Raw genomic sequence first — 21,406 nt, forward strand, 5'->3', positions numbered from 1 at the left:
TCAATCTGATATATTCAGTCTGTGTGTGACTGTATCAATCTGATATATTAAGTCTGTGTGTGACCATATCAATCTCATATATTTAGTTTGTGCGAGACTGTATCAATCTCATACATTCAATCTGTGTGTGTCTGTATCAATCTGATATAGTCATGTTGTGTGTGACTGTATCATTCTGATATATTCAGTCAGTGCGTGACTGTATCAATCTGAATTATTCAGTCTGTGTGTGACTGTATCAATCTGAAATATTCAGTCTGAGTGTGACTGTATCAATTCGATATATTCAGTCTGTGTGTGACTGGATCAATCTGAATTATTCAGTCTGTGTGTGACTGTATTAATCTGATATATTCAGTCTCTGTGTGACTGTTTCATTCTGACATATTGGGGGGGAAATTCGGTATCGCCCTGTCTGGGGCGCCATTATCGGCCATGCGCAAAGTTTAGCGCCTGCCGCTAATTCTCGCGTCTGACAGCAAACTTGGCTTTTATCGCCCCTGGAGGTGATTGGAGCGCTAAATCAGGCACTTCACACCTGTCTTAAGGCGCAAAGGCCAAGGAGCGAGGCGCTACCTCAGAGCGCTGGCAAAGCAAGGAAGGGCAAATCAAAATAAACCTGCAAAGTGCTGCTCAGTACCCAAAACTCCTTCACACAGCGTTGAATCTCTCCAGAAGCCTCTCTCTCTCTCTCTCTCTCAGAATGCGTGGTGCAAAAATGTCACCGACAAAAAAAGGCAGGAAGCGGTCGCCTTTAAATACCGCTCCCCAGTCCTTTTCTGACAGCATAACGCTCCCCTCAACCTGTCATTGCTAGCGGCAGGCGGTAAGGCAGGGGGCGCCACTCAATATCCAGTCCGGGGTGCTAACGGGGTGTTGCGCACTCGACTGACGTCACAATCTACCGGCGCAGGAGATCGTGGCGGTAGTGTTTAGCGCCGCCGCAAAATGTCTAGCTAATTTCGCAAGCGGCACAAACATCGCCGCGCCCGGGCGCTAGTTGCTTTGTGCCCCATTAGTGCCCTCTTAAGGCGCTAATGGGAGGCGCAAACAACTGAATTTTCCCTCATTCAGTCTGTGTGTGAGTGTATCAATCTGATATATTTAGTTTGCATGTGACTGTATAATTCTGAAATATTCAGTCTGTGTGTGACGCTGTCAATCTGATATAACCAGGCTGTGTGTTACTGTATCAATCTGCTATATTCAATCTGTGCGTGACATTATCAATGTGATATATTCAAGTCTGTGTGTGACTGTTATCATTCCGATTTAGTCAGGCTGCATGTGACGGTATTAATTTGATATATTCAGTCTTTGTGTGACTGTATCAATCTGATTTATTCAGTCTGTGTGTGACTGTATCATTCTGATATATTCAGTCTGTGTGTGACTGTATCAATCTGATAAATTCAGTCTGTGTGTGACAGTATCAATCTGATAAATTCAGTCTGTGTGTGACTGTATCAATCTGATATATTCAGTCTGTTTGTGACTGTATCAATCTGGTTTATTCAGTCTGTGTGTGACTGTATCATTCTGAAATATTCAGTCTGTGTGTGACGCTGTCAATCTGATATAACCAGGCTGTATTTGACTGTTTCAATCAGATATATTCAGTCTGTGTGTGGCTGTATCAATCTGAATTATTCAGTCTGTGTGTGCATCAATCTGTTATATTCAGTTTGTGTGTGACTGAATCATTCTGATATATTCAATCTGTGTGCGACTCTATCATTCTGATAGATTCATTCTGTGTGTGACTCAAATATTCCGATATATTCAGTTTGTGTGTGCCTGTATCCATCTGACACATTCAGTCTGTGTCTGTCTGTATGAATCTTAAATATTCAGTCTCTGTGTGACTGTATTATTCCAAAATCTTCAGTCTGTTTGTGATTGTATCAATCTGATATATTCAGTCTGTGTGTGACTTATTATTTTGAAATATTCAGTCTGAGTGTGACTATGTCAATCTGATATATTCAGTCTGTGTGTGACTGTACCATTCCAAAATATTCAGTCTGTGTGTGACTGTGTCAATCTGATATATTCAGTTTGTGTGTGACTCTGTCAATCTGATATATTCAGTTTGTGTGTGACTCTGTCAATCTGATATATTCAGACTATGTGAGTGACTGTATCAATCCAATTTATTCAGTCAATGCGTGACTGTATCAATCTGATATATTCAGTCTGTTTTTGACTGTATCAATCTGGTATATTCAGCTTGTGTGTGACTGTATTAATCTGATATATTCAGTCTGTGTGTGACTTGTCCACCAGCTATATTCAGTCTGTGTGTGACACTATCAATCTGATATATTCAGTCTGTGTGTGACTGTATCATTCTGAAATATTCAGTCTGTGTGTGACTATATTAATCTGATATATTCACATTGTTTGTGACTGTATCAATCTGATATAATCAGTCTGTGTGTGACTGTATCAATCTGATACATTCAGACTGTGTATAACTGTATCATTCTGAAATATTCAGTCTGTGAGTGACTGTATTAATCTGATATATTCAATCTGTGTGTGATTATAATTCTGAAATATTCAGTTTGTTTGTGACTGTATCAATCTGATTTATTCAGTCTGTGTGTGACTATATCAATCTGATATATTCAGTCTGTGTGAGACTGTGTCAATCTGATATATTCAGTCTGCATGTGACTGTAGCATTCCGAAATATTCAGCCTGTGTGTGACTGTTTCAATCTGATATATTCAGTCTGTGTGTGACTGTATCAATCTGATATATTCAGGCTATGTGTAACTGTGTCATTCCAAAATATTCAGTCTGTGGGCAACTGTGTCAGTCTGATATACTCAGTCTGTGTGTGACTGTACCAATCTGATATATTCAGTCTGTGTGTGACTGTACCAATCTGATATATTCAGTCTGTATGTGACTGTATCAAACAGATATTTTCAGTCTCTGTGTGACTGTATCAATCTGATATATTCAGTCTGTGTGTGACTGTATCAATCTTATATTTTCAGTCTGTGTGCGACTGTATCAATCTGATATATTCAGTCTATGTGACTGCATGAATCTGATATATTCAATCTGTGTATGACTGTATCAATCTGATATATTCAGTCTGTGTGTGACTGTACCAATCTGATATATTCAATCTTTGTTTGTCTGTATCAATCTGGTATATTCAGTCTGTGTTTGCCTGTATCAGTCTGATATGTTCAGTCTCTGCGTGACTGTATCAATCTGATATTTTCAGTCTGTGTGTGACTGTATCAATCTGATATAGTCAGTCTCTGTGTGACTGTATCAATCTGATATATTCAGTCTCTGTGTGACTGTATCAATCTTATATTTTCAGTCTGTGTGACTGTATCAATCTGATATATTCAGTCTGTGTGTGACTATATCAATCTTATATATTCAGTCTGTGTGTGACTGTATCAATCTGAATTATTCAGTCTGTGAGTGACTGTATTAATCTGATATATTCAATCTGTGTGTGATTATAATTCTGAAATATTCAGTCTGTTTGTGACTGTATCAATCTGATTTATTCAGTCTGTGTGCGATTATATCAATCTGATATATTCAGTCTGTGTGAGATTGTTTCAATTTGATATATTCAGACTATGTGCGACTGTGTCATTCCAAAATATTCAGTCTGTGGGTGACTGTGTCAGTCTGATATACTCAGTCTGTGTGTGACTGTACCAATCTGATATATTCAGTCTGTGTGTGACTGTACCAATCTGATATATTCAGTCTGTGTGTGACTGTATCGAACAGATATATTCAGTCTGTTTGCGTCTTTATCAATCTGATATATTCAGTCTGCGTGTGACTGTACCAATCTGATATATTCAATCTTTGTTTGCCTGTATCAATCTGATTTATTCAGTCTGTGTGCGACTATATCAATCTGATATATTCAGTCTGTGTGAGACTGTTTCAATCTGATATATTCAGTCTGTGTGAGACTGTATCAATCTGATATATTCAGACTATGTATGACTGTGTCATTCCAAAATATTCAGTCTGTGGGCGACTGTGCCAGTCTGATATACTCAGTCTGTGTGTGACTGTACCAATCTGATATATTCAATCTTTGTTTGTCTGTATCAATCTGATATATTCAGTCTGTGTTTGCCTGTATCAGTCTGATATATTCAGTCTCTACGTGACTGTATCAATCTGATATTTTCAGTCTGTGTGTGACTGTATCAATCTGCTCTATTCAGTCTGTGTGTGACTCTATCAATCTTATATTTTCAGTCTGTGTGTGACTGTATCAATCTGATATATTCAGTCTATGTGGCTGCATGAATCTGATATATTCAATCTGTGTATGACTATCATTCTGAAATATTCAGTCTATCTGTGAATTTATCAATCTGATATATTCAGTCAATGTTTGACTGTATCAATCTGATATATTCAGTCTGTGTGTGACTGTATCAATCTGACATATTCAGTCTATGTGTGACTGTACCAATCTGATATATTCAGTCTGTGTGTGAATGTGTCAAATAGGTATATTCAGTCTGTTTGCGTCTTTATCAATCTGATATATTCAGTCTGTGTGTGACTGTACCAATCTGATATATTCAATCTTTGTTTGTCTGTATCAATCTGATATATTCAGTCTGTGTGTGACTGTATCAATCTGATATATTCAGTCTGTGTGTGACTATATCAATCTTATATATTCAGTCTGTGTGTGACTGTATCAATCTGAAATATTCAGTCTGTGAGTGACTGTATTAATCTGATACATTCAATCTGTGTGTGATTAGAATTCTGAAATATTCAGTCTGCTTGTGACTGTATCAATCTGATTTATTCAGTCTGTGTGCGACTATATCAATCTGATATATTCAGTCTGTGTGAGACTGTGTCAATCTGATATATTCAGTCTGCATGTGACTGTATCATTCTGAAATATTCAATCTGTGTGTGACTGTTTCAATCTGATATATTCAGTCTGTGTGTGACTGTATCAATCTGATATATTCAGACTATGTGTGACTGTGTCATTCCAAAATATTCAGTCTGTGGGCAACTGTGGCAGTCTGATATACTCAGTCTGTGTGTGACTGTACCAATCTGATATATTCAGTCTGTGTGTGACTGTACCAATTGGATATATTCAGTCTGTGTGTGAATGTTTCAAACAGATATATTCAGTCTGTTTGCGTCTTTATCAATCTGATATATTCAGTCTGTGTGTGACTATATCCATCTTATATATTCAGTCTGTGTGTGACTGTATCAATCTGATATATTCAGTCTATGTGACTGCATGAATCTGATATATTCAATCTGTGTATGACTGTATCATTCTGATATATTCAGTCTGTGTGTGACTGTATCATTCCGAAATATTCAGTCTGTGTGTGACTGTTTCAATCTGATATATTCATTCTGTGTGTGACTGTATCAATCTGATATATTCAGACTATGTATGACTGTGTCATTCCAAAATATTCAGTCTGTGGGCGACTGTGTCAGTCTGATATACTCAGTCTGTGTGTGACTGTACCAATCTGATATATTCAGTCTGTGTGTGACTGTACAAATGTGATATGTTCAGTCTGTGTGTGACTGTATCAAACAGATATATTCAGTCTGTTTGCGTCTTTATCAATCTGATATATTCAGTCTGTGTGACTGTACCAATCTGATATATTCAATTTTTGTTTGTCTGTATCAATCTGATATGTTCAGTCTGTGTTTGCCTGTATCAGTCTGATATATTCAGTCTCTGCGCGACTGTATCAATCTGATATTTTCAGCCTGTGTCTGGCTGTATCAATCTGCTATATTCAGTCTGTGTGTGACTATATCAATCTTATATATTCAGTCAGTGTGTGACTGTATCTATCTGATATATTCAGTCTCTGTGTGACTGTATGAATCTTATATTTTCAGTCTGTGTGTGACTGTATCAAATTGACATATTCAGTCTATGTGACTGCATGAATCTGATATATTCAATCTGTGTATGACTGTATCATTCTGAAAAATTCAGTCTATCTGTGAATTTATCAATCTGATATATTCAGTCAGTGTTTGACTGTATCATTCTGATAGATTCAGTCTGTGTGTGACTGTATCAATCTGATATATTCAATCTTTGTTTGTCTGTATCAATCTGATATATTCAGTCTGTGTTTGCCTGTATCAATCTGATATATTCAGTCTCTGCGTGACTGTATCAATCTGATATTTTCAGTCTGTGCGTGACTGTATCAATCTGATATATTCAGTCTATGTGACTGCATGAATCTGATATATTCAATCTGTGTATGACTGTATCATTCCAATATATTCAGTCTGTGTGTTACAGTATCATTCTGAAATATTCAGTCGATCTGTGAAATTATCAATCTGATATATTCAGTCTCTGTTTGACTGTATCAATCTGATATATTCAGTCTGTGTGTGACTGTATCAATCTGACATATTCAGTCTCTGTGTGACTGTATTAATCTGATATATTCAATCTTTGTTTGTCTGTATCAATCTGATATATTCAGTCTGTGTTTGCCTGTATCAGTCTGATATATTCAGTCTCTACGTGACTGTATCAATCTGATATTTTCAGTCTGTGTGTGACTGTATCAATCTGCTCTATTCAGTCTGTGTGTGACTCTATCAATCTTATATTTTCAGTCTGTGTGTGACTGTATCAATCTGATATATTCAGTCTATGTGGCTGCATGAATCTGATATATTCAATCTGTGTATGACTATCATTCTGAAATATTCAGTCTATCTGTGAATTTATCAATCTGATATATTCAGTCAATGTTTGACTGTATCAATCTGATATATTCAGTCTGTGTGTGACTGTATCAATCTGACATATTCAGTCTGTGTGTGACTGTACCAATCTGATATATTCAGTCTGTGTGTGAATGTGTCAAATAGGTATATTCAGTCTGTTTGCGTCTTTATCAATCTGATATATTCAGTCTGTGTGTGACTGTACCAATCTGATATATTCAATCTTTGTTTGTCTGTATCAATCTGATATATTCAGTCTGTGAGTGACTGTATTAATCTGATACATTCAATCTGTGTGTGATTAGAATTCTGAAATATTCAGTCTGCTTGTGACTGTATCAATCTGATTTATTCAGTCTGTGTGCGACTATATCAATCTGATATATTCAGTCTGTGTGAGACTGTGTCAATCTGATATATTCAGTCTGCATGTGACTGTATCATTCTGAAATATTCAATCTGTGTGTGACTGTTTCAATCTGATATATTCAGTCTGTGTGTGACTGTATCAATCTGATATATTCAGACTATGTGTGACTGTGTCATTCCAAAATATTCAGTCTGTGGGCAACTGTGGCAGTCTGATATACTCAGTCTGTGTGTGACTGTACCAATCTGATATATTCAGTCTGTGTGACTGTATCAATCTGATATATTCAGTCTGTGTGTGACTATATCAATCTTATATATTCAGTCTGTGTGTGACTGTATCAATCTGAATTATTCAGTCTGTGAGTGACTGTATTAATCTGATATATTCAATCTGTGTGTGATTATAATTCTGAAATATTCAGTCTGTTTGTGACTGTATCAATCTGATTTATTCAGTCTGTGTGCGATTATATCAATCTGATATATTCAGTCTGTGTGAGATTGTTTCAATTTGATATATTCAGACTATGTGCGACTGTGTCATTCCAAAATATTCAGTCTGTGGGTGACTGTGTCAGTCTGATATACTCAGTCTGTGTGTGACTGTACCAATCTGATATATTCAGTCTGTGTGTGACTGTACCAATCTGATATATTCAGTCTGTGTGTGACTGTATCGAACAGATATATTCAGTCTGTTTGCATCTTTATCAATCTGATATATTCAGTCTGCGTGTGACTGTACCAATCTGATATATTCAATCTTTGTTTGCCTGTATCAATCTGATTTATTCAGTCTGTGTGCGACTATATCAATCTGATATATTCAGTCTGTGTGAGACTGTTTCAATCTGATATATTCAGTCTGTGTGAGACTGTATCAATCTGATATATTCAGACTATGTATGACTGTGTCATTCCAAAATATTCAGTCTGTGGGTGACTGTGCCAGTCTGATATACTCAGTCTGTGTGTGACTGCACCAATCTGATATATTCAATCTTTGTTTGTCTGTATCAATCTGATATATTCAGTCTGTGTTTGCCTGTATCAGTCTGATATATTCAGTCTCTACGTGACTGTATCAATCTGATATTTTCAGTCTGTGTGTGACTGTATCAATCTGCTCTATTCAGTCTGTGTGTGACTCTATCAATCTTATATTTTCAGTCTGTGTGTGACTGTATCAATCTGATATATTCAGTCTATGTGGCTGCATGAATCTGATATATTCAATCTGTGTATGACTATCATTCTGAAATATTCAGTCTATCTGTGAATTTATCAATCTGATATATTCAGTCAATGTTTGACTGTATCAATCTGATATATTCAGTCTGTGTGTGACTGTATCAATCTGACATATTCAGTCTGTGTGTGACTGTACCAATCTGATATATTCAGTCTGTGTGTGAATGTGTCAAATAGGTATATTCAGTCTGTTTGCGTCTTTATCAATCTGATATATTCAGTCTGTGTGTGACTGTACCAATCTGATATATTCAATCTTTGTTTGTCTGTATCAATCTGATATATTCAGTCTGTGTGTGACTGTATCAATCTGATATATTCAGTCTGTGTGTGACTATATCAATCTTATATATTCAGTCTGTGTGTGACTGTATCAATCTGAAATATTCAGTCTGTGAGTGACTGTATTAATCTGATACATTCAATCTGTGTGTGATTAGAATTCTGAAATATTCAGTCTGCTTGTGACTGTATCAATCTGATTTATTCAGTCTGTGTGCGACTATATCAATCTGATATATTCAGTCTGTGTGAGACTGTGTCAATCTGATATATTCAGTCTGCATGTGACTGTATCATTCTGAAATATTCAATCTGTGTGTGACTGTTTCAATCTGATATATTCAGTCTGTGTGTGACTGTATCAATCTGATATATTCAGACTATGTGTGACTGTGTCATTCCAAAATATTCAGTCTGTGGGCAACTGTGGCAGTCTGATATACTCAGTCTGTGTGTGACTGTACCAATCTGATATATTCAGTCTGTGTGTGACTGTACCAATTGGATATATTCAGTCTGTGTGTGAATGTTTCAAACAGATATATTCAGTCTGTTTGCGTCTTTATCAATCTGATATATTCAGTCTGTGTGTGACTATATCAATCTTATATATTCAGTCTGTGTGTGACTGTATCAATCTGATATATTCAGTCTATGTGACTGCATGAATCTGATATATTCAATCTGTGTATGACTGTATCATTCTGATATATTCAGTCTGTGTGTGACTGTATCATTCCGAAATATTCAGTCTGTGTGTGACTGTTTCAATCTGATATATTCATTCTGTGTGTGACTGTATCAATCTGATATATTCAGACTATGTATGACTGTGTCATTCCAAAATATTCAGTCTGTGGGCGACTGTGTCAGTCTGATATACTCAGTCTGTGTGTGACTGTACCAATCTGATATATTCAGTCTGTGTGTGACTGTACAAATGTGATATGTTCAGTCTGTGTGTGACTGTATCAAACAGATATATTCAGTCTGTTTGCGTCTTTATCAATCTGATATATTCAGTCTGTGTGACTGTACCAATCTGATATATTCAATTTTTGTTTGTCTGTATCAATCTGATATGTTCAGTCTGTGTTTGCCTGTATCAGTCTGATATATTCAGTCTCTGCGCGACTGTATCAATCTGATATTTTCAGCCTGTGTCTGGCTGTATCAATCTGCTATATTCAGTCCGTGTGTGACTATATCAATCTTATATATTCAGTCAGTGTGTGACTGTATCTATCTGATATATTCAGTCTCTGTGTGACTGTATGAATCTTATATTTTCAGTCTGTGTGTGACTGTATCAAATTGACATATTCAGTCTATGTGACTGCATGAATCTGATATATTCAATCTGTGTATGACTGTATCATTCTGAAAAATTCAGTCTATCTGTGAATTTATCAATCTGATATATTCAGTCAGTGTTTGACTGTATCATTCTGATAGATTCAGTCTGTGTGTGACTGTATCAATCTGATATATTCAATCTTTGTTTGTCTGTATCAATCTGATATATTCAGTCTGTGTTTGCCTGTATCAATCTGATATATTCAGTCTCTGCGTGACTGTATCAATCTGATATTTTCAGTCTGTGCGTGACTGTATCAATCTGATATATTCAGTCTATGTGACTGCATGAATCTGATATATTCAATCTGTGTATGACTGTATCATTCCAATATATTCAGTCTGTGTGTTACAGTATCATTCTGAAATATTCAGTCGATCTGTGAAATTATCAATCTGATATATTCAGTCTCTGTTTGACTGTATCAATCTGATATATTCAGTCTGTGTGTGACTGTATCAATCTGACATATTCAGTCTCTGTGTGACTGTATTAATCTGATATATTCAGTCTCTGTGTGACTGTATCAATCTGATATATTCAGTCTGTGTGTGTCTGTATGAATCTAATGTTTTCAGTCTGTGTGTTAATCTGTCATTCTGAAATATTCAGACTGTGTGTGACTGTGTCATTCCAAAATATTCAGTCTGTGTTTGCCTGTACCATTCCAACATATTCAGTCTGTGTATGACTGTTTCAATCTGATATATTCAGTCAGTGCGTGACTGTATCAATCTGATATATTCAGTCTCTGTGTGACTGTATTAATCTGATATATTCAGTCTCTGTGTGACTGTATCAATTTGATATATACAGTCTTTGTGTGACTGTATCAATCAGATATATTCAGTCTGTGTGTGTCTGTATGAATCTAATGTTTTCAGTCTGTGTGTTAATCTGTCATTCTGAAATATTCAGACTGTGTGTGACTGTGTCATTCCAAAATATTCAGTCTGTGTTTGCCTGTACCATTCCGATATATTCAGTCTGTGTATGACTGTTTCAATCTGATATATTCAGTCAGTGCGTGACTGTATCAATCTGATATATTCATTCTGTGTGTGACTGTATCAATCTGATATATTCAGTCTGTGTGTGACTGTATCAATCTGATATATTCAGTATGTGTGTGACTGTATCAATCTGATATATTCAGTCTGTGAGGCTGAAACAATCTGATATATTCAGTCTCTGTGTGACTGTATCAATCTTATATTTTCAGTCTGTGTGTGACTGTATCAATCTGATATATTCAGTCTGTGTGTGACTGTATCTATCTGATATATTCAGTCTCAGTGTGACTGTATGAATCTTATATTTTCAGTCTGTGTGTGACTGTATCAATCTGATATATTCATTCTATGTGACTGCATGAATCTGATATATTCAATCTGTGTATGACTGTATCATTGTGAAATATTCAGTCTATCTGTGAATTTATCAATCTGACATATTCAGTCAATGTTTGACTGTATCAATCTGAAATATTCAGTCTGTGTCTGACTGTATCAAGCTGATATATTCAGCCTGTGTGTGACTGTACCAATCTGACATATTCAGTCTGTGTGTGAATGTGTCAAATTGATATATTCAGCCTGTTTGCATCTTTATCAATCTGATATATTCAGTCTGTGTGTGACTGTACCAATCTGATATATTCATTCTATGTGACTGCATGAATCTGATATATTCAATCTGTGTATGACTGTATCATTGTGAAATATTCAGTCTATCTGTGAATTTATCAATCTGACATATTCAGTCAATGTTTGACTGTATCAATCTGAAATATTCAGTCTGTGTCTGACTGTATCAAGCTGATATATTCAGCCTGTGTGTGACTGTACCAATCTGACATATTCAGTCTGTGTGTGAATGTGTCAAATTGATATATTCAGCCTGTTTGCATCTTTATCAATCTGATATATTCAGTCTGTGTGTGACTGTACCAATCTGATATATTCAATCTCTGTTTGTCTGTATCTGTCTGATATATTCAGTCTGTGTTTGCCTGTATCAGTCTGATATATTCAGTCTCTGCATGACTGCATCAATTTGATATTTTCAGTCTGTGTGTGACTGTATCAATCTGATATATTCAGTCTCTGTGTGACTGTATCAATCTGATATATTCAGTCTCTGCATGACTGTATCAATCTGATATATTCAGTCTCTGTATCAATCAGATATATTCAGTCTCTGTGTGACTGTATCAATCTGATATATTCAGTCTCTGTGTGACTGTATCAATCTGATATATTCAGTCTGTGTGTGACTGTATCAATCTGATATATTCAGGCCTAGAAATTCAGTGGGCTTTGTGCCCAGTTACCGCCCAAATAGGGTTTGTGCGCCAGTGTAAGAGGGTGCACTGATATTCAGCGCTGCGGTAATGGCGGCGGTAGCCGGTAGCGCTGCGCCGACACCGACGACATCATCGGTGTGCGCAGTGCCCCGGTTCCGCCCCGCTTCCGGCCCAAACCCCATATTTAGTTGCGGCCGCCTCTTCTGCAGCGGCCGCAAACAGCGCTGGAAAAACGGGGCCGTACTGCTGCACTACTGGGGCGCTTTAAAGGGGAAGGTGCGGCCGGCCGCTTTTTCGGTGGCCGCCTGCCCGCACCTCCTTCCCCGGCCTCCTCCAACCGCCCCCCCCCCGCGGCATTGCCGGCTGCTTTCCGCGAGCCCGGCACTTCTCCGTGGTGCCGGGCTCATTTGCCGGCACAATCCAGCGGCGATCTCGCTCTTGCAGGCACCTCCCCCTTAAGAGAAGGAGGAGGCCTGCAGTACCGCAGCCTGCCGCTCCGCAGCGGGTGGTGCTGCGGCACCTAGCGCGCCGATATTCAGTTTCAACGCCCCAAGCGGGGGCGCTGAAACCCTTGAATAGCGGCCGCCTTCGAGTTGGGGCGCTGAAACTGAATTTCCGGCGGGCGCAAGTGGCTCCGCATGCAGCGCTAACTTTTGGGCGTTAGCCTGCTGGCGGGCCTTAACTGAATTTCTAGGCCTCAGTCTCTGTGTGACTGTATCAATCTGATATATTCAGTCTGTGTGTGACTGTATCAATCAGATATATTCAGTCTGTGTGTGACTGTATCAACCTGATATATTCAGTCTCTGTGTGACTGTATCAATCAGATATATTCAGTCTCTGTGTGACTGTATCAATCTGATATATTCAGTCTCTGTGTGACTGTATCAACCCGATATATTCAGTCTCTGTGTGACTGTATCAATCTGATATATTCAGTCTCTGTGTGACTGTATCAATCTGATATATTCAGTCTGTGTGTGACTGTATCAATCAGATATATTCAGTCTGTGTATGACTTTATCAATCTGATATATTCATTCTGTGTGTGACTGTATCAATCTGATATATTCAGTCTATGTGACTGCATGAATCTGATATATTCAATTTGTGTATGACCATATCATTCCGATATATTCAGTCTGTGTGTGACTGTATCATTCTGAAATATTCAGTCTATCTGTGAATTTATCAATCTGATATATTCAGTCTGTGTTTGACTGTATCAATCTGATATATTCAGTCTGTGTGTGACTGTATCAATCTGATATATTCAGTCTCTGTGTGACTGTATCAATCTGACATATTCAGTCTATGTGTGACTGTATCAATCTGATATATTCAGTGTGTGTTTGCCTGTATCATTCCGATATATTCAGTCTGTGTGACTGTTTCAATCTGATATATTCAGTCAGTGCGTGACTGTATCAATCATATATTCAGTCTGTGTGTGACTGTATCAATCTGATATATTCAGTCTGTGTGTGCCTGTATCAATCTGATATATTCAGGCCTAGAAATTGATTGACGCCACTTTTGGGGCGCTAAAGTGGGGCGTCCGCTAAAGTTTGCGGCCACCGCCAGATCGATGCCACTTCTCCGATATTCATTAGCTTCGCCCTAGGAGTTCAGGCGAGCGCTAAAATTGCTGCTGGACGCCTCTCTTTGGGTGCTAAGCCGGAGGTGGTGATCGATAGCGCCGAGGCCGGGCGCAGCGCAGGTGCGGCCATCTCGTGATTGACAGCAGACACCCTGGCGCCGGCCAGCTCTTAAGGGGGAAGGGTCGACTGTGTCTGCTGCCACGCCCTGGATAGTGGAGCCCTCCAGTTAGGCCTGAACACTGCTGCTGGACCCAAATAGCGCCTGAAGACATGGAGAAGGACCGTGAACGTGCGCAGCGCTTCTCAGAGCGTGATCTGAGTGTGCTGATTGCTGCTGTGGAGAAGAGGCGCCATGTTTTGTACCCGGACAATGGCAAGAAGGCGACGGTCCGCGTCTACAGGAGAGCCTGGAGGCATGTCGCCACCAAGCTGTCAGCCAACAGCGACGTCCCCAGGAGCGGTGCCCAATGCCGCAAAACGTTAAATGACCTCACACGCATTGTCAGGGTGAGTACCCTTTCCAGTGACCTCCTCATCCTTGCATGTGCACCTCACATTATGGGCAAAGGGACCTGAAAGCTCTAATGGCCAGCCTTCATCCAGCAGCTATGGGACAGGCATGAGCATCAATTGCACATTCTGCACTTAACACACTGGCCAAGCTATTCCACCATGGGAGGCATTGCACACCAGATCATGGCGACACACTGGCCAGGCTATTCCACCATGGGAGGCAGTGCACACAAGATCATGGCGACACACTGGCCAGGCTATTCCACCATGGGAGGCAGTGCACACAAGATCACGGCGACACACTGTACTTAGAGGCCGTCCTTTCTCTTGCAGGCCAAGCTGGCGAATAATCGCAAGAGCCGGACTGCGACCGGGGGAGGCCGACCCCATATCCAGCCACTCACCAACCTGCAACATCACGTGGAGTGCCTCATGGGTGGCCAGGTGATTGGGCCCGTTGCATGTGGAGATGCCGACCCTGTTCTGGGCAGCAATGGTAAGGACGTCACCTTTTGCACCTCTCTCGTCCCACTTGCACATCAGATCTACATCCTTTGCCACTGTCCGACCAATGCGCTGAATGCCACCACTCATGCATCCCGCACTGACGCCCTCTCCTCACTCTAAAGCTACTCTTGTGCCTTCCTGCTTTCAGATGGTGAAGAGGAGGTCCCTGAACTTGCCAGTGACAGACCCTCCGAAGAGGAGCAGGAGGAGGAGCAAGAGGAAGGCGGCCCATCAGGGGAACCCTCAGCCGCGGCCACCCAGGCCAATGTAGGGGACACGTCTTCCCTGGAGGGCAGCGTGGCGGAAGTGTCGAAGGGGAGGGGAGCTCCTGGGACCTGCGGGCTGCAGAAAGGCGGGAGGGGGGTGGAAGCTCGGCGGCCTTCTCCCCAGATGGAGGAAGCGTCGGAGTGGAGTCCAATTGCTGGGCCCAGCGGCCTCCAGCAATGCAGGAAGGGTCGGCCAGCTCGGCGGCCTTCTCCCCAGAGGGAGAGTCCGGCCTCCAGTCAGGAGATGCTCTTCGCCGAGGAGATGGAACGCCTCGAAGACTTGTCCGCGGACTCAGAGCGCCGGCACACGGAGCTCATGGCGGCAGTGGCACGGTTGCCTGAGTCCATCGATTCCCTCTCTCGGAGTGTGGCCGAGTTCGGGCCCTCAGAGGCCACCAGTCGGGCAGAATACCGGGCAGATCAGGCAGCGAGTCGGGCGGAATTCAGGGCAGCTCTGTCAGCGACTGGCCAGGTGATCAGTGGTGCCGTCCAGTCACTGGCTGCTCTGATGCGGTCAGTGAACAGGTCAACACGGGCACTGACTGCTGCCACACTCGCTGTGTCAGCCAGGCATCGCCAGGGCACCCGGCGCGCTGCAGCAGCACAGCGGTCTGTCCCTCGGCAGATTGGTGCGCATGCTGCAGTGCTGGCCCGGGCGAGTGCCAGTGTCTTAGGTGACCAGCGAGCGCCTGCCATCCGCCAGCTTGCCGCCATTCCTCCAGCCGCCACTGCCAGTCCCCCAGTGGAGCTGCCAGGAGCTGCTGCAGCGACTGATGCTGGCCAGCCACAGCTGCAGCAATCAACAGCCGCCCGCTCGACGGCCAGACCTTGACTAGGCCGACCCCCAAGGGCATCTGCCGTCACGACATGTGCCCCTCAGGAGCCTGCCCCCAGCCTTGCAGCAGCCAATGGCCTTACTTTGAGGCGGAGCAGCAGGGCGGGCAGGGGCCACCCAAAGATGGCCAAGGCATCGTCCTAGCGGGCCAAATAGTCGAATGTGTGGCCATTTGTGTTTGTTTCTTGAGGCCGAGAATTGGATGTTTGTTTTTTGAAGGCCGATGATGTGATGTTTGTTTTTGACGAAGGCCGAGAATGACGGCCATTTTAGTTGCCCTATTTTGTTAATCCTCTCCAGGTTGTGGGAGCAAGTAATGTGTTTGAGTGTTTTTTGGGGGTTTCGTCTGTTTTTGGTTTTCATGTGGGAAGGGCCCAGAGTTTGTACAATAAACCATTTTATTTATTCACATTGTCCATGTTTGATCTTTGAAGTGTTTGTTGCCTTAACCGGCTGAGGGCTTGCGGGGCGCCTGCAATCATCTTCTATCATTGGCACAAGCCATTCCCTGGCAGGGGGCCTAGAAGTGACGTTCAATAAGCCGCCGACGGGCAGCCCTTGGACCTTGTGCGTCCCTCCTGAGCTGGTACTCCTCGTCCTCGTCGTCCTCATGCTCCTCCTGCTGCTCCTCCTGAGGTGGTGGTCCAACGTGAGGTGGCAGTGCCTGAGTCCTGCAGATAGCCAGGTTGTGCAGCATGCAGCAAACGACGACGAATTGGGAGACTCGATCCTGCGAATACTGGAGGGCTCCCCCGGAGCAGTCGAGACAGCGGAACCGTTGCTTGAGCACGCCGATTGTTTGTTCTATGAGGTTCCTCGTTGCTTGATGACTCTCGTTGTATGCCTCTTCAGCAGGGGTCGTGGGTGCGCGGAGCGGGGTCATGAGCCAGGTACACAACGGATAGCCTTTGTCCCCGATAAGCCATCCTCTTGGGGGAGGCTGTGCCTGGAACATGTCAGCCACAGTTGTCTGTCGCAGGATAAAGGCATCGTGGCTGCTGCCTGGAAAGCGGGCATTGACAGCTAGGATGCGCTGCCTGTGGTCACACACCAGCTGTACATTGAGGGAATGGTAGCCCTTCCGGTTGCGGTAATCCTCGGCATGCTCAAGAGGTGCCCGCAAAGCCACATGCGTGCAGTCAATGGCGCCCTGCACCATGGGGAAGCCCGCTATTCTTGCAAACCCCACTGCACGCTGCTGCTGCTTGTCCAGGGTCATGGGGAAGGAGATGAATTGATGTCTCCTTCTGAAAAGGGCTTCGGTCACCTGGCGGATGCAGCAATGCACGGCGAATTGGGAGATGTTAGCGATGTCCCCAGTAGCGGATTGGAAGGAGCCGGAGGCATAGAAGTTGAGAGCCACCGTCACCTTCACTGCCACCGACAGAGACGTCCTGCACATCAGCTGTGGCTGCAGATCTCTCTGAAGCAGCCGGCAGATGTCTGCAACCACCTCCCTTCGGAATCGCAGCCTCCTAACACACATCGCGGCAGACATGGTCAGATAGGAGGTCTGCTGGCGGTATACCCTGCATGGGTAAGGCCTCAGTTGGCGACGCCTGTTGCCCCCTCTGTGTCTAGCCAGGGCTGCCACTCTCTCACGGCGTCTGTAAGCCCTTCTGGCATAAGACTGAAATTCAGCGTTGCCACCCAATGCAGCCCCCATTATATGCTGGCAAACACTGAGCTCTGAATGAAGGCAAAGATAATTGGTAAGCTCTGGCCTGAGCCAAAAATACCTGTCCAAGTGTTGGTCCAAACCAGTAAACTCTCCTCCTTGGTCTCTGTCCAAAAAACCGTTGCACAAGAGTGAATGCTGCAAAATGGCTGGCCTTTATACTGCTGGGTAAGTGCCCTTTAATTTGCGCTCACCGCGGCCCGGCTGGGCTGTGTACCGTTCCACTTCACAGTCGCTCGGGCCGCCCGGCGCACAATGGGCCGGCGCGAGTGAAGTTCCGGTTTGGGGCGCACAAAAGGCGTTGCACTAGCAAATGACGTCATGATGTGCGCACGCAGCAGGGCGCGCGCTAAGACTTTGCGCCAGCGCTAAATGTGTACTGAAGTTGGGGCGAGGCGCAGATCGCGCTGCGCCCGGCCGCTAAGCGCCTAGCGCTCGAAATCTACTCCTCCTAAGGCGCTAACGGCTGCCGCGCCCAACTGAATTTCTAGGCCTCAGTCTGTGTGTGAGTGTATCAATCTGATATATTCAGTCTGTGTATGACTGTATCAACCTGATATATTCAGTCTGTGTGTGACTGTATCAATCTGATATATTCAGTCTCTGTGTGACTGTATCAATCTGATATATTCAGTCTCTGTGTGACTGTATCAATCTGATATATTCAGTCTGTGTGTGACTGTATCAATCTGATATATTCAGTCTGTGTGTGACTGTATCTATCTGATATATTCAGTCTGTGTGTGACTGTATCAATCTGATATATTCAGTCTGTGTGTGACTGTATCAATCTGATATATTCAGTCTCTGTGTGACTGTATCAATCTGATATATTCAGTCTGTGTGTGACTGTATCAATCTGATATATTCAGTCTGTGAGACTGAAACAATCTGATATATTCAGTCTGTGTGTGACTGTGAAAGGATAATACTAGTCCTAGCACCTTTAGGGCTACCCAAGATCAGGCGTATTCCCCAGACATTCACTTTCAACTAAAGTTAGATGTAGCTGAATCCTGAAGACGCTTAATTGGGTCTAAAGGTCCGGACTATCTCTCCCTAAATGAAAGGAACAACCTGAAGATGTTACCGTCCTCCAGATATAACTTTTAACAAGTTTAGCTAGTCTGTAACGTTCCAGATATTATGAGTGTCCGGAAAACTCCCCCAGAATTCTGCAACTCCTCACCAAGGAGCGTACAGAGATTGAGTTTGCGAGTTGGATACAGAAGTATTATGTGAGGCAATTCCAAAAATATATAGATTTATTAAAGAACTGATATGTAATTACAGTAGGTGTTTCAATTGCAACATTGGTCGCCTCACTATAGGAAGGATGTGATTGCTTTGGAGAGGGTGCAGAGAAGATTCACCAGGATGTTACCTGGGATGGAGCGCCTCAGCTATGAAGAGAGGCTGGACAGGCTGGAGTTGTTTTCCTTGGAGCAGAGAAGGCTGAGGGGGGACCTGATTGAGGTGTACAAAATAATGAGGGGCATAGATAGGGTAGATAAAGAGGAACTTTTCCCCTTAGTGGGGGGGTCAATAACAAGGGGGCATAGATTCAGGGTAAGGGGCAGGAGATTTAGAGGGGATTTGAGGAGGAACATTTTCACCCAGAGGGTGGTTGGAATGTGGAACTCAATGCCTGAAAGGGTGGTGGAGGCAGGAACCCTCACAACATTCAAGAAGCATTTGGATGAGCACTTGAAATGCCATTGCATACAAGGCTATGGACCAAATGCTGGAAAATGGGATTAGACTGGACAGGGATGGATGGGCGGTGCAGACACGATGGGCCGAAGGGCCTCTTTCTGTGCTGTAAAACTCTATGACTCTATGACTCTATGACTCTATTAACAGTTCCAGAAACAGACCGCTTACAATTCTTATTATCAGATTTTAACTTTGCTACATTTTTACAGTTCTCAGTCTTATTTAGAATATCCAGCAAAACCAAATACAATACCGTTGATCCCTGAGACACAAAGAATTGTAGACTTACAGAGCTTGCCTCTGATGCTGAGAATCACTTTGCCCCTTCAAGCGAGTCTATCGTCCCATTTGAAAGTTCAATTTTTATACCCTATTGCAGTGGTATTTCCTTTGAAGTTTTCTGCTGATGTAAGCTAATTATCTCCAGTCAGTTTTCTGCTGACCCCTGCTATTTTTACAGTTAGATCAGCTGGTAGCATTAAGAATCATGTCTCTACCCTAGGTGTTCGAGGCTTATCATAAAAAACAGTGTAACCAGCAGGTGCATCTATTTGATGTAATTCTTACCAAGGTCTTCTGTTTGTGTCTTTTTACGACATGTAAATTAAAACTCCTCAACCAGGGTGATCTATGGAATTCTTATTTACCTCAGATGGTTGCAACACAAAATCGTGCTCCTATGTTTCATTCGGTGTCATTTTTACAAAGGCATATGTTTCTTAATCTTACGTGATTCTTTCCAATATGTAATTTAGGACACCTTAACAGGGTGTACCATTGTGTTCTTTCCAAAGCTTCAGACTTCAGGAACCTTTAACCTTCTGTTTCAACAGGGCTATTGATTCAGTGTCAACAACTTATCTTACCTCAATAGCCTGTATGCTGTTTACAGCTTCTCCATTGTTAGGTTTTTAGATTTTCAAGCCCAGTTTGTCATGTTACAAAGGCCAGAATTCTTTCATAGAATGGAGTATTTTTCTTAATATGGCTTGTTCCTTCACAACTGTATCAGCCTGATATATTCAGTTTGTATATGACTGCATCAATCTAATATATTCAGTCTGTGTATGACTGTATCAGTCTGATATGTTCCATCTGTGGGTGACTGTATCAAACCGATTTATTCAGTCTATGCGTGATTGCATCATTCTGATATATTCAGTCTGTGTGACTCTATCAATCTAATATATTCAGTCTGTGTGACTCTATCAATCTAATATATTCAGTCTGTGTGTGTCTGTATCAATCTGATATATTCAGTCTGTGTGTGTCTTATGCAATCTGATATATTCAGTCTGTGTGTGACTGTATCAATCGGATATATTCAGTCTGTGTGTGACTGTATCAATTGGATATATTCAGTCTGTGTGACTGTATCAATCTAATATATTCAGTCTGTGTGTGACTGTATCAATCGGATATATTCAGTCTGTGTGTGACTGTATCAATTGGATATATTCAGTCTGTGTGTGACTGTATCAATTGGATATATTCAGTCTGTGTGACTGTATCAATCTAATATATTCAGTCTGTGTGTGACTGTATCAATTGGATATATTCAGTCTGTGTGACTGTATCAATCTAATATATTCAGTCTGTGTGTGACTGTATCAATCGGATATATTCAGTCTGTGTGTGACTGTATCAATCTGATATATTCAGTCTGTGTGTCTGTATCAATCTAATATATTCAGTCTGTGTGTGACTGTGTCAATCTAATATATTCAGTCTGTGTGTGACTGTATCAATCTAATATATTCAGTCTGTGTGACTGTATCAATCTAATATATTCAGTCTGTGTGACTGTATCAATCGGATATATTCAGTCTGTGTGTGACTGTATCAATCTGATATATTCAGTCTGTGTGTGACTGTATCAATCTGATATATTCAGTCTGTGTGTGACTGTATCAATTGGATATATTCAGTCTGTGTGTGTGACTGTATCA

The sequence above is a fragment of the Somniosus microcephalus genome, chromosome 4 (assembly GCF_052327205.1).
Source record: "Somniosus microcephalus isolate GS21.2 chromosome 4, FLI_Smic_1.0, whole genome shotgun sequence".
NCBI classification, from domain to species: domain Eukaryota; kingdom Metazoa; phylum Chordata; class Chondrichthyes; order Squaliformes; family Somniosidae; genus Somniosus; species Somniosus microcephalus.